Here is a 15,257-nt window from a genome sequence, read left to right as displayed (position 1 = left end):
GAAGTTTCCTCAATACAATCAAATACTCTGAGAGACAGAGTAGCAGGGGTGCGGGGTCTGGGGACCATGCTTTCAGGGTACATCTATGTCAATTGGCATAACAAACCTTATTAAGAAAATGTTCTGCATCCTACTTTGGTGAATGGCGTCTGGGGTCTTAAAAGCTTGTAAGCGGCAATCTAAGATGCATCAATTGGTCCCAACCACTTGGAGTAAAGGAGAACGAAGAACACCGAAGACACAAGGGAAGTATTGGCCCAAGAGACAGAATGGGCCACATAAACCAGAGACTTCATTAGCCTGAGACCAGAGAAACTAGATGGTGCCCAGCTACCACCAACGAACATCCTGACAGGGAACACAACAGAGCATGATGGAGCAGTAGAAGGATGGGATGCAGAACTCAAATTCTAGTAAGAAGACCAGACTTAATGGTCTGACTGAGAGTGGAGGCGCCCTGGAAAGCATGGCCGCGGGTCTCTCCATCACCCCAGAACTAAAGCAATTTCCGAGACCAACTCTTCAGACAGGGATTGGACTGGACTATGTGACATAAAGTGATACTTGTGAAAAATGTGCTTCTTAGACAAGTAGATATAAGAGACCAAAGGGGCGGCTTCTGTCCAGAGGTGAGAGGGGAAGGCAGAGAGAGTTAGGAGCTGGTTGAATGTTCATGGGGAATCAGGGGCGGAGGGGAGGAGTGTGCTGTCGCGGAATGGCGTGAGCGGTTGGGGTCTCATAACAATGTATGTTAAAAAATAACAAAAAAAGAACAATCTCTTATTCATCTTTGTTTTTACCATGTGTAACACATAGAAAGTGCTCAGGAAATGAAGAATGAGTGACTATGACTCCTTTATTTCTTTATCAGCTTAATGCTTTTAAATAGACCTCCCTTTTCCTATCATTTTATCAAAGGGAAGCCACTTTCCATGTCTCAAGCACTTTTCTATCTTTGAAGGCCTCATGTTATAGGAGTGAAGATTCACATTCCCATGATTTCCACTTGCGCGTGGCCCCACCTGCACAGGGAATAGAAAGGAAGCTCCTTCCCATCGACCTGCGTCAGTCACTGAGAGCTGATCCATACCCACACACACTAAAGACAGGCTATGCGTGTTATTTATCAAAGAGCTGTGCAGCCTGCCGAACACTGGAAATGACCTAAAATCTGCAGTGAAGCATTTAAATTGGGCAAAGAGAAAACTTGCTCCTCCCACACCCTGTGCAGACATGGACTTAAGGAGCCTGCATCTTGTTGAGATTAAAGGAAAAATTTCCCCAAAGCTTTAGTGTAAAGAGATAATAGTGGGGGGAAATATTTGAACAGGAGGAGAGCTTCCAAAAAATCAAATGAACTAGCAGAGGCTCTAAGTGCCATTTAAGATCTTGTTCCTGTTTTAGAAAAGTTTAACCCAATGTGATTATTGTTCTGGAAGAGAAAAGGGAAGAAACTCATAGCAACTGAACACCTACAAGGTGCCTCAGAAGACTTAACAATCCTGCAAGGTGGGTTTTAGTGTTTGCATTTGACAGATAAAGATCATGAAGTTGATTCCTACTCACAGCAACCTATAGGGTTTCCAAGGCTGTAATCTTTATGGAAACTGATTGCCACATCTCTCTCCTGTGGAGCAGCTGGTGGGTTCAAAACCACTGACCTTTTAGTGATCAGCCGAGTGCTTACCCACTGCACCACCAGGGCTCCTATTCCTGAGGTTAGAGAGGTTAAAAGATCTAACCACTAGCCAAAAGGTTGATGTTTCAAACCTACTCAGAGGTGCTTGGAAGACAGGCCTGGTGATCTGCCTGAAAAACCTGATGGAGCAGTTCTACCCTGCACAGTGTGGAGTCCCCATGAGTGGGAATCCACTTCACTACAGCAACAACAAAGGCACCCAGGCTAGGATGCATCTAAGTCTGGGAGCAGACTCTGGGCTCCCAGCTTGGAGCTTATGTTCTTTCCCCCAAACCAGTCAAAGAGAGTATTAGGAATAGGACTTGGACCAACTTGGCTCCAAATCCCCTGTATGCCCTACAAGGAAACCACATCACTCATAAAATTAAAACATAAAAATTGAAGAAGAAAACTTTAAGGAAAATCAAAGTGGCACAGTGAAATCGTGCTAGGTTTTGGAGGCTGTCTTCGCACACGCTGTTTAATTGGCATTGTATTTTGAGGGTTAGATTAGAGGAAGAAGAAAAAAGACAGTGTTCAACCTGATTTACATGAAAATGAGAAGAAGGGAAAAAAGTGAGGTATTAAAATGTGCGAGTTGAATCCTTAGATCTCTGCGTCGTGAGTGCCGCATGGTAGAACTTTTAAATTGGCTACATTGCTTTAATTGAAATATAGAATTGTAATAACACAATGTGACAGGCACCTACCGAGGGGGACTGAGGCTGCTCCCATCTCTCCTTGGAGCAGAAAACAACAGGGGGATGGAAGAAAAAATACACAGCGAGAAGCACTTGAAAGGGTTTTGTTCTTTTCCAGGCTCTTTGAGGTTTGCTTTTTGAAAAACGCATTTTTTTTCTCATTCGCTCCAGGGTCCAATTAATCCACCCCACCCCACCCCCATTCCCAGCAGGTTCTTCCCATAGAGGTATTTGCTTCAATTAGAGTGTTTGTTGTGTACTGGGTAGAAGGAAAAGAATTTGTAAAATATCCAGATTTTCCTACAAAGACTGTGACCTCACATCTGTTTGATAGGCAGAACCAAATTGATGAGTTGAATGGGATCGCATGACCCCCTGAGGTTTCTCTTCCACCCCTGCATGGCTGTGATCATTTTCAAGTGTGCACAAATGTTAAAGTTTATTGCAAGGGTACTTAACCTAGAGGCAGCCAGGGGTGATGGGTTTAGACATGAAGGACAGATGTTTCTGAGGGTGGGCAGTGAAGCAGCTGAGGACTGGATGGTGGGTGGCTGGTCTTCTCTCTGACCTGGCCTCCCAAGGGTCCCAGTTCAGATTGGTAGGACTCATGTTTCAGTTATAACCACTCCAGACAGCCTCCTCCCCCAGCTCCTAGTCAAATTTTTTCTGTAACACATGTTCAAAATCTCATAATCTCAGCATCTCCTCCCATTCCTTAACCTTCATCGCAACCCAAAGCCATGAAGTCCAGGCTGTCAGGGTGCAGCCATTGCCAGTCCCATCCTGTAGGTACACCAGATGCTGGGAAAACATATCAGCTGTGTTATTCTCACATTAGCTTGCCCCATAAAGTTTAATGCCTGCAATATACCAAACCAAATAAACCAAACCGTTTGCTATGGAGTCACTTCCAACTCATGGCTACCGCATGTGTGTCAGACTAGAACTGTGCTCCATACGGTTTTCAGTGGCTAATGTTTTGGACGTAGATCACCAGGTCTTCCTTCCTAGGTGCCTCTGGTTCCAAGGTGCCTCTGGATGGACTCGAACCTCCAACCTTTGGGTTAGCAGCCGAGTGTGTTAACTCTTTGTGCCATCCAGGGGTTCTCCTGGAATAAAGAGCTTTCCTCAGCCACAGGGCCTACATTAAAATAACATGCCATGCTTTTAACCAATTTAAGCCCTCCCTGCCCTATTTCCCAGCACATCTTTTCCTAATGTCAGCCCACTTTAATGTTAAAAATCAGCAGAAGTTAATTGAAAAAAATAATCAGTTGTCTTGTATAGATTACAGTAATGTTTCTCTTTAAATTGTCTATGGGGAAGGACCAGTTATTTTCTTTTCCAATCCATTGTGGACTGAGCTGTGGTCATAGGATGCTTACTTTGTACCACATGCGACTCGCCATGTAATTTTGACAGTTGCCAAATTAATCTATTCCTTGTTCAACGAGACAAGGCCACTCAGCAGACACTTGGATGTTGTGACAAAATTGCCATAGATGTTCATACTTACCTCTTCACAAAGCAGTAACAGCAGACCACTACCCATCTGCAGACCACAAAATTTGTGTTCAGGATGTTATTAGCTTTTCCCTCCCCAAATAGGTAAAGGTAGTGTGGTCCAGTGAGAGAGACCTAGTGTCCTCCAGGGTCCCCCATCTCTGGCATCACTGTTTCTCTATTTGCACAGGCCAGACACTTAATCTCCACAGCTAACCATCCTACATCTTGTTAAATTTGCCTCTCCCCTACCTCTCCAATACATGATGCTCTCATCAGCTCTCACCTGGACTACTGCAGGGCCTCCTACCTGGCCTCCTCATGTCTCTTTTGGAAACTTTTCAACCTAATCTACAAAATCAAGCCACAATGATCTCTTCAAATGTACATGGACCATGTTTCTCTCCTGTTTAAACCCTTTAGTGGCTCTGAGGCTAAAAGCACTTGACACGGTCTATGAGATGGTGGGAGATCTAGTACCTGTCTGCTTCCCTGTGTCACCTTGTCCACATTCTGTCCTCCCCACCATGCCTGACCTTCCTTCAGGTTCTCAAATGTCTTCTACGTGCTCCCCTCCCTCCATACACACACTTTAGAGCCTTTGTGCTGTTGCTTTTAATTGGAGTGTTCTCCCACCCATGCTCCCAGCACATGGAATTGCTCCAGGGATCTGTCCTAGGTAATTTGCGACGGGTGATCTCATTTGGTCCTTCCATCCGCAAGATATGATCAACCCTGTTTTAAAAATGAGAAACATGTACGCTCAGAGAGGTTAAGTGACTTGCCTGGGGTTGCACAGATAGTCAATTAGTGAGATCCAAACCCAGCCTACAAGGTCCTGGGGCCTGAGTCCTGCCCTTACTGTGCTGCCTCATCTGCCATTGGGCCTGAGGGGGAATCGTCTCTGCTGATATTTAGGGAATTATACAGACTTCCTATCACCCCCCTCACCACAGTGAGATCTTTTTCCTTCCCTGCACTTCCCTGCGTTTTGCTTTTTACCACCATCCCCTCTAGCTGACCCTTCTTTCCTTTGAGCATCTCATCTCATTTGCTAGATAATGGGAATATCCAGCTGTTAGCACCCAGGGATTCAAGATTAGGCAGAGCCTGAAGAACAACTAAACATAGTCACGTTTTGTCCATTTAGTCTGAAAAGGCCTGGGTTTGTGAGTTTCTGAGACCCAGTCACAATTGAGATGACCTTCAACTCCTCTCTTTGGGCCCTGCCATTTGGAGGAGAGAGCTACTTTACTTATTTTCTAGAGCGTGGCCGTTTTCTGCTTCTGAGATTAGGCGTCTCCTTGGGCTGGGCACCAGGCAGAAAGCTACTGAGCTGACAATTTCTAGGAGGCCCCCAGCTACTCTGGCCATTTGAATATGCAGTTGGAAATCCATTTACATGTATAAATGAACTATTCAGGAGATGGAAACCTTTTTTTTTTTTTTTTTTTCATTTAAAATAGGAGAAAGAGAATCCCCTGAACTTTGCAACTTCATGATATCCTATACTTTGTGTCATTGGCCTCTACTAGCAGCAGGAAGAGCTATGAAAAGAGAGGAGAATAAAAGGCTTCCCGATGAAAATAGTCGAACAGGCATTGGCAATGAGAAAAATTTGTATGCTGTAATTATAGATTTTTTGTTTGTTTTAAATCCTGACGCTCAATCTGTGAGCTCGGTTTAATAATAAAATACTAGAATTATGCATGCAAGTGCAAATTTGGTATCATGTCAGTCAGCTCCAAACACTATTTACAGAATGGAATCATTACAGTGCATTAATATAATGAAGACGGCCTTGTGGTCTATTTCAGTATAATATCCTTTAAATGTTACTGCAGGATGGCTTCCGGAGCCCTTCTAAAGAGTTGAATCTTATCTCAACCCATCTTAACATCATTTGAGCTTTGTTACTGAAATAACATGGTTGGGTTTCTGAGATTGCAATGTGCATGACAATTGTTTGTGATGCCTTAGAGAGACAGCATCTCCAAACAGAAGATCCTTTGGGCACATTTTTCAAGAAATATGCTTCTATTACTGCAAAGATCACACTGCACTGGCGCTGGATTGATTACATGTCTGTTGCCTTTCTAGACTGGGGGCTCAGTGAGACCAGCAGTCTTGCCTATGTGTCTCTGAAATAGTGGGCAATGTGGCAGAGAGATTAAAAGCACAGGCTCCGTAGCCAGGAAGCCTAGATTCAAATCCCAGCTCCACCAGTTTACAAATTCAGTGGCTTTGGGTAGGTATTTAACTTCCCTATGCCTCAGTTTTCTCCTCTGTAAACTAAGAATGGTGATAATAATGCCTGTCTCATAGTTATTATGGAGATGAAGTGAGTAAAGCCCTAGAAAGATGTCCAGCCCATAGAAAATGCTCAGTGAATGCCAGCTACTCTTCTCCTCTCTCAGAGTCTCTGGGTGGAGCATGGTTAAGTGCTCAACTACTAACCCAAAGGTTAGTGATTTGAACCCACTCAGCCGCCCCACAGAACAAAGGCCTGATGATCTGCTTCCGTAAAGATTACAGCCAAGAAAACCCAATGGGGTGTTTCTACTCTGTAACACATGGGTCACCACGAGTGGGAATCAATTCAGTGGCAACAGGTTTTATAATGCCTCACTTTGCTCATCTGTAAGCTAAGAATAAGGAGCCCTGGTGGCACAGTGGTTACATGCTCGGCTGCTAAGTAAAAGTTCTATGGTTTGAACCCACCAGCTACTCCATGGGAGAAGGATGTGGCAGTCTGCTTCCGTAAGGATTATAGCCTTGAAAACCCTATGGGGCAGTTCTGTTTTGTCCTATAGGGTCGTTATGAGTGAAATCAACTCGACAGCATACAACAACTCAACAAGCTAAGAATGATGATAATAATGCCTGTCTCATAGGGTTGTTGGGGATTAAGTGAGTAAAGCCCTAGAAAGAAGCCCAGCCCGTAGAAAATGCTCAATGAACATCAGCTGTTATTCTCATCTCTCTCAGATTCCCTGGGTGGTGCATGATTACTGTGCTTAGCTGCTAACCAAAAGGCCGAATGTTTGAGTCCACCCAGAGCCACTTTGGAAAAAAGGGCCTGCAATCTACTTCTGAAAAATTAGCCGTTGAAAACCCTATGGAGCACAGTTTTACCCTGATACACACCCATGGGGTCGCCATGAGTCAGAATCAACTTGAAGACAACTGATTTTTCTCATCTCTGTACCACCAGTGCCTAGTACAGTGCTTGGGGTAGACTAGATGGCCAGTGAATGTGTGAGGGATGGAAGGATGAATGGGTGGCAGGATGAGTAAGCAACATGACTGTCATCCACAGCCAGCATTGCTTATCTGAGTCTATAGCTTTCTTTTTATTTCAGTGACTCTGCCAGAATCCAGACCTCTTCCTTTGTTGGAACTTCAGGCAGCCTGGGGATGATTGGACTTGGTTCAGATAGCTATCGGGAGAGACAAAGAGCTTTGCACATCAGGGACTGAAGTTGAGCCTTTGCGAGCGTGCAAAACTGAGAACTGATGCAGAAGTCATTATTAACTCACACATTTAACAGGATGTTTGCCTTTCAACAAAGGGTGACTAATTAATGTAATGGTTGATTATGTAGCTCCCTTAATTTGTTACTGGTTTTCAAATACCAAAGTAATTACATCACTAGAGGAGGACAGTTGACAGAAAGTCTGTCTACAAAGAGATTCAAAAAGGGTTGACCTGTTGGTTCTAAGTCCTGTTGGTGTTTGTTTCTGACTTGGCAGCAATTCACAGTTCTCTGAGTAGAAGTTAAACCCTTGTCCCCTGGCAAGGGTAGGAATGATACAGTCTTGTATGGTGGGTAAGTATGGCAGGGGCTGTGGAGTCAGACTTTCTGGTTACAAATCCTGACTCTGCCAGGACCAGCAGTGTTTATAGTGTCCATCTCTGGAAAGGTGGTACTGATAGTATCCCCCTCAAATTTAAATATTTAAAGTGCTTAAACAGTGCCTGACATATAGTAAGGGTTAGACACTCAACCCTAGTCAAAAAGGTCGGCAGTTTGAACCCACACCGAGGCACCTCAGAAGACAGACTTGGCAGTCTGCCTTTGAAAGGTCACAGCCTTGAAAAGCCTATGGAGAAGTTCTACTCTGACGCACACGGAGTTGCCGTGAGTCAGGATCAACTTGACGGCAACTAGCAACAAAAAGTATATATATATTTAATATTATTATTATGTGTGGTCTACATTCTGCTTTCTCCCTGCAGCCCCGTATCCTAACATTCTCCCTCTTGGATCTTTATTTCCCAAACTCCCCTGCCCCTGATGTCCCCAAGCCTACACGTGCTGTTCCCCCGGCCCCGGTGCTTCCATATCCTGTGGCTCTTTGTGCCTTGAATATATTGTGTTTCGGTGATTTTAAGATACTTTTTTCTCACATTTTGACATCTGTGCAATCAGGATCTCTCTTACTGTCTGTAGCATGTTTGATTTCATGTAAAACAGCACCTCCATTCTAGCTTGTTTCACATCTAATACCATTATGTGTGTGTATGGGCAACCTGAGGACAGAAACCATGTTTGTTCTGAGTTCCCCAGTGCCTAGGCAAGGCACACAGTCAGTGTTGATGCACAGATAGCAGAATGAATGAACAAACACTGTAACTAGGTATCTAACTTTGTTGGATAGCACAACCTCATTGTTGCTGTTGTTTGCTGCCGTCAGGTCAGCCCCTGACTCATGGCAAGTCTATGCATAGTGGAATGCAACGCGCTCTGATCCTACACCATCCCCATGATCGGTTGCAGATCAGACCATTGTGATCCATAGGGATTCCATTGGCTGATTTTCAGAAGTAGATTGCCAGGCCTTTCTTCCTAGTCTCTTAGTCTGATATCTCTGCTGAAACCTGTTCAGCATCACAGCAACACTGAAGTCTCCGCTGACGGATGGGTGGTGGCTGCACATGAAGTCTATCGGCCAGGACCTGAACCTGAGTCTCCCATATGGGAGGTGAGAATTCTACCACTGAACCACTAATGCTTCATACAGCCTCTTTGGAAACACTGCTAACATCTGAGAAATAGTAACAACTACTGTTACTGCTGCTGCTACTACTAGTACTACAGCAATAGCCAGGTACCACAAATGTAAAGCACTTGACGTTTATTAATTATTCACTTTATCTGCACAGTAACCTGATGAAATAGATTCTGTTATTATCTTTATTTCACAGATAAGGAAACTGAGATTCAGAGAGGTTAAACACCAAGCCCAAGATCCAACAGCTAGTTATGACAGAGCTGGGATTTGAACTCAGGTGATCTGACTCTGGAGCCTGCAAAATCTGCACTTTGATCACTGACCTTTTATTGCTTGTGAAGAGGTTAATTTAAAACTCCTTAGTCAGGCATCCAAAATCATTCCTATGCTATCACCCACTATTTGCTTTGACAAACTATATTCTTCAGCCAGCGTGGCCTATTCTCAGACCCCCAGTCAAGACTGGTGTAGAGCTCAATGTTTTCACTCATATCATTTCTGTACCTGGAATTGTATCCCCCTTTTCTTTACCGTAAGGAGCCCTAGTGGCACAGCGGTTAAGCACTCAGCTGCTATCGAAAACATCGGCAGTTTGAACCTGCCAGCAGCTCTGTGGGAGAAAGATGTGGCAGTCAGCTTCCATAAAGATTACAGCTTTGGAAGCCCAACGGGGCAGTTCTACTCTGTTGTATAAGGTCGCTATGAGTCAGTATCGATTTGACAGCAATGGGTTTGGTTTTTTGGTTTGCTCTACCATCAATTCAGTACAAAACTAGAACTGGCTTTAAAGCCCACCTCAAATCCAACTTCCCATGATGTCTTCAGAGCCCACTCCATCCCACAAAAAGGTTCCCTTTCTCCTAATTCACTGTCTTTAATAACCTTTTGAAAATTATTTATGTGCCAATTTATGCATTATGCATGCCCCTGTGTTAGAGCTTATGTTGTGCTGACTTTTTCTGTTTCCTCACTCTCACCTTAAACTGTCAGCTGCTTGAGGACAGGGCTAGGTTTTAAGTATCTTTGGGTTCTCTCAAAATTTTTCCTATCCCAGGGCCCAGAAGTAATAAAGATTAAATATATAATGCCAGTTTCTTGCATTATACAGCCTACATTATTAACTCTATTAGTTCATTCATTCATTGTTTAACAATTAAAAAAAAATTTTTTTGACAAAATTTACGCAGCAAATTAGGTTACCATTTAACAGTTTCTATATGTATTATTCAGTGACATTGGTTACATTTTGTACAATGTGTCGGCATTCTCCTTATTTCCATTCTGGTTGTTCTATTTCCATTAATCTAGCTTCCCTGCACCCACTTACCTTCTCATGTTTGCTTTAGGGTAAATATTGGCCATTTGGTCTCATATAGATGGATTGTTTAAAGGAGGACAGTACTCATGGATGATATTGTTTATTTTATGAGCCAATCTATTATTTGGCTGAATGGTAACCTCTGGGAGTGGCTTCATTTCCAAGTTGAAAGGTTATCTGAGGGCGATAGTCTCAAGGGATTCTCTAGTCTCTAGTGGTCCAGTAAGTCTGACCTTAATTAGGAGTTTGAGGTTTGTTTTACATTTTTCTCCCATTCTAGCCAGGACCTTCTGTTGTGTCCCTGGTCAGAACTGTGATTTGTGTTAGCCAGGCACCATCCAGTCCTTATAGTCTCAGGATAGATGAGGCCATGGTTCACGTGGGCTATTAGTCCTATAGACTAGTTTCTCCTTTGAGTCTTTGATTTCCTTCTTTCTCACAGACCAGTAGTTCTATCTTAGATGGTGTAGTCAAGTTTTTAAGACCCCAGATGCTCCTCACCAAACTGGGATGTAGAACAATATCTTTATGAATTATGTTATGCCAGTTGACCAAGTTGTCCCCCAGGACTATGGTCCTAAGCCTTCAAACCCAGTAAACCTGTCCCATGAGTTGTTTGGTTATATCTAGGAAATATCCATAACTGTGTCCCCTATGTGCTTTATTATATATATGCAGCACACAGAAACATGTATATAGCATGTACCTACAGATACACCTACATGTGCATACCCATAGACATGTGCCTTCCTATAGATATATATGCATACATATCTACCTATGTAACCACATACGTATTTTTGTTCTTACTGTAATTGTGTATGTTAATAGCATTTACCAAAATTGTCCCTTATTCTTGTGTACTTTTTAGTGTTATCATTTACCTTGGTCAAGTTGTGCAGACTTCACCCATATTTGGGTAATGCCTCTCCCATCATCAAAAATAACAAGTATCTACTATCTAGAAAGTGATTCTCCTTCCCATCCCTGATAACCATAAAAGAATGTTGCTTTCTGTGCGTATACCTATTCTTGTCTGTCTATAAAAGCGAGATCTTACAATATTTGTCCTTTTGTAATTGACTTATTTCACTCAGCATAATGTCATCCAGATTTATCTATGTTATAATATGTTTTGAGAACTCATCATTATTCTTTATAAGTATGTAATATTCCATAGTATGTAGGTACCACAGCATTCATCCATTGATAGGCACTTAGATTGTTCCCATCTTTTTGCTGTTGTAAATAATGCTGCAGTGATCATAAGTATGCATATGTTTATTCATGTCACTGCTATTAGATCTCTAGGGTGTATACCTACGAGTGGGATTGCTGGATTGAAAGGCATTTCTATTTCTAGCTTTTTGAGGAAGAGCCATACCGTTTTTCATATTGGTTATACTATTTTACAATCCTACCAGCAGCGTCTGAGAGTTCCAGTCTCCCCACAGTCTCACTAGCATTTGTTATTTTCTTCAACAAACAATTTTGAGTAACCATGATAATCCTGGAACTGGGCAATTACTACTACCCCTCCGCTACTATTACTAATAATAATAGCAGCTGACATCTATCAAACACTTACTTTTTCTCAAGACATTGTACCTTTTCTTTTAATTCTGGTTGTTGTCGTTGTGTGCCATAGAGTTGATACCAACTCATAGTGACCCTATAGAACAGACTAGAGCTGCCCAGTAGGGTTTCCTAGGCTGTAATCTTTATGGAGCAGACCACCAAGTCTTCTCTCCCACGGAGCAGATGGTTGGGTTCGAACTGCTGACCTTTCAGTTAGCAGCTGAGAACTTAGCCATGGCACCACCAGGGCTCCTTTTAATTCCTATAACAACCATATAATCCTCAACATATAGATGATGAAACTGAGGCTCGGGGATACTTTGTCTTATAAATGCCATGAGTGTAAGGACTATGTTTTCGCTCAACCTTGTATCCTCAGTACCCAGCAGTTTCTGGCTCTTACTAGGTCCTCAATAAATATTAATTAAATAAATAATTGGACCAATCAATGACTTTATTTTTAAAATGACATTCTAGCCCAAGAACCCTCAGTCATAACCGTTATTCTCCCTGAACCCCATTTTACAGATGTGGATATTGAGACTTTCAGAAATTAAGTAAGTTGCCCCAGATCTTGCAACTAAGACACAGCAGCTATAGTACAAGGAAAGGTTATGGAAGCTCCACAGACACATCCAAACTCCCTGAGGGACTGAATTGCTGGGCGGAGGACTGTGGGGACCATAGTCTCAGGGAACATCTAGCTCAATTGGCATAACACAGTTTATAAAGAACATGTTCTACATTCTGCCTTGGTGAGTAGCATCTGGGGTCTTAAAAGCCTGTGAGCAGCCATCTAAGATACTCCACTGGTCTCACCCCTTCAGCAGCAAGGGAGAATGAAGAAAACAAGATACAAGGGAAAGATTAGTCTAAAGGACTAATGGACCACAACTACCACGGCCTCCACCAGACTGAGTCCATAACAACTAGATGGTGCCCAGCTACCACCACTGACTGCTCTGACAGGGACCACAACAGAGGGTCCCAGACAGAGCTGGAAGAAAATGTAGAACAAAATTCTAACTCATAAAAAAGACCAGACTTACTGGCCTGACAGAGACTGGAGAAACCCTTAGAGTATGGCCCCTGGACACCGTTTTAGCTCAGTATGAAGTCACTCCTAAGGTTCACCATTCAGCTGAGGATTTGTCAGCGCCATAAAACAAAACAAGACTAATGGGGCACAAGAGTCCAGGGACAAGTACTAGAAGGCAGGAGGGTACAGGAAAGCTGGTAATAGGGAACCCAAGGTTGAGAAGGGACAGTGTTGACAAGTGGGGTTGTTAACCATTGTCATAAAACAATATGTATACTAACTGTTTAAAGAGAAACTATTTTTTCTGTAAACCTTCATCTAGAGTACAATAAAAAAAAGGAAAAAAAAAAAAAAAGAAATAGCAGCTATAATACCCAGTCAGAGTATCCTTGTAAAAGAATTTTTAGCCTAAAGAGTAATTTTACTAAGTAAACTAACTATAAGATAGAGTTAGGATGTGTCCTTGTTTTCTTTTTTCTCAAACAATGTGAATCCCCATGGGAGTCAAGATGAGGTATATTTGGGGTATAAGTCCAAGAAATGCTCTGCCATTTTTTGATGATTATTAATTTGGGTTTCTAAATGGGCCTCATAGCCTGGCAGAACATCAGTCCTCAAGTTGTAATCCTCCATTTTTCTTCTCACATCTTTAAACAAGGAACAAACCATAATTTATGCATGATAAATCAGAGACTTTTATATGGTGCAGTTTGATTTTTTTCTTCTCCCTACGGAGGCTTGTAAAATATTTTCATAGCATGTTAGAGGTCAAAGGGACACCAGAAAGAGTTAATCCCATCAGTTTCTTTCCTATGGTCTCCAGACTCACTGGTCTCTGGTTAGATAGTAATGGGACTCGGCGAGCTGTTTTCAGATACTCCTGAGTTCAAATTAAACTTAAACCCTTATGAGCTGTGTGACCTTGGCCAAGAATCTTTATCCCTCTGAGTCTGTTTCCTCATTTGTAAAATTGTAATCATAATATTATTTTGCAGGGTTGTTGTGAGGAGTAGATAGTATATAACAACCAACTGTGCTGTCACCAAGTAGCCAGTCAGTTAAAAAACATGAGCTATCATTTCAAAAAGCCTGAGAGAACCTCTATTAACCTCTAATAAAGTTGTACTGAATAATCAAAATAACCAAAATAGGTTGGAGTTACATCAATTCCATGATGTTACGCTCTTCAGCTTGTGCAAAAAAGAAAAAGCTCCAATTGGTAGTTAAACCTGTCTTTGAGAGATAAATAAAAATTAGACTATGATAAATTCATAAAGTAGTTTGCATGCTATTTCTCAAAACCTGGAGCACATAGAAGCATAAGTACTTGGCCTGACCTTTAGGAGCTTTGTGATCCCCAAGTATGGAGGAGACATTTGCTGCCCTCCTCATAACCTCAGCTCCCCCACATTTCCAGCCCCAGCAATTAGGAGCCATGTGACTATATCTGGCTGTAAAGTGAAGTGACATTCATCACTTCCAGGCCAAAGCAAGCACTGGCTGCAGCTCTACAGCCCCTTCCTACTCTGCCTTGACAACTGTAAGGTAACAAGGGTATCAAGGTACCAATGGTAAGGCTGTGAGTGGCAATGGAGAAATCTCCATCAGCCGAGGCCCAGTGTGACTCTGTGCTCCAGAGCTCCGGCACCAACCCAGATTGGACATGTAGCTTGAACAAAAGGAGAATCTTTGTTATAACAAGCCATTGAGTTTTCATGGTTAACCTAGTCTGTCTTACTACACTAAGCCATAGGCTTCCAAGAGTACAGTATACCAGGCAGTATTTATAAATTTTAATTTTCATACTGAAAAAACTCATAGTTCTTTCATTTTTACTCCTTTTATTAATTTTTCCATCCATGAGCTCATCCACCTATAAATTCACACAAACATTCTTCTCACATTTACTCATTATTAGATATTAGTCTGAGTACTGAGAATATAATGATTAAAAGGCCCCATCATGCCTGCCATCTTGGTTCCAAAATATAGCTAGAGAAACTGACAAGAAAAAATCTATACTTGCAATATAGTGGGATAAGGGCTGAAATAGGTAAAGGGGGAGTTATGGGGGCCCAGAAAAAGAGACATTCATCCTCACTTGAGCGGCTTTGAAAATGCTCCAGAAAGAGGTGGTGCTTGAGCTGAGCCTTGATGGATGAAGAGGAGTTTTACTTATTTGACACATATTTGTTAATCGACTAGTGTGTGTCAGGCACAGTGCCATGTTCTAGGTGCTGGGGATACAGTGGAGAGCAACGCAGGCAAGACAGTAAATAAGGATATAAATAAGTGAACAAATTAATTTCAGAGATGAGTAAGCCTTAAGAAGCCCATGAAAAAAGGTGACATTATAGGGATTAACTGGTGGGAGTGACATTAGCTTAGGTGGTCAGGGAAGGCACCTGTGAGAAGGTAACGTAT

The 15,257-nt window shown here is 42.4% G+C and overlaps 1 protein-coding gene across 1 annotated transcript in view; it reads left to right on the top strand.

Annotated features, from left to right (window-relative positions):
• Positions 1-15,257, top strand: part of DAB1 (DAB adaptor protein 1) — a 330,881-nt gene that overhangs the window by 216,171 nt on the left and 99,453 nt on the right. The window lies entirely within an intron of this gene.

This window comes from Trichechus manatus, unplaced genomic scaffold, assembly GCF_000243295.1.
Source record: "Trichechus manatus latirostris isolate Lorelei unplaced genomic scaffold, TriManLat1.0 scaffold00003, whole genome shotgun sequence".
Taxonomy (NCBI): domain Eukaryota; kingdom Metazoa; phylum Chordata; class Mammalia; order Sirenia; family Trichechidae; genus Trichechus; species Trichechus manatus.
This window is presented reverse-complemented; position numbering and strand designations above follow the sequence as displayed.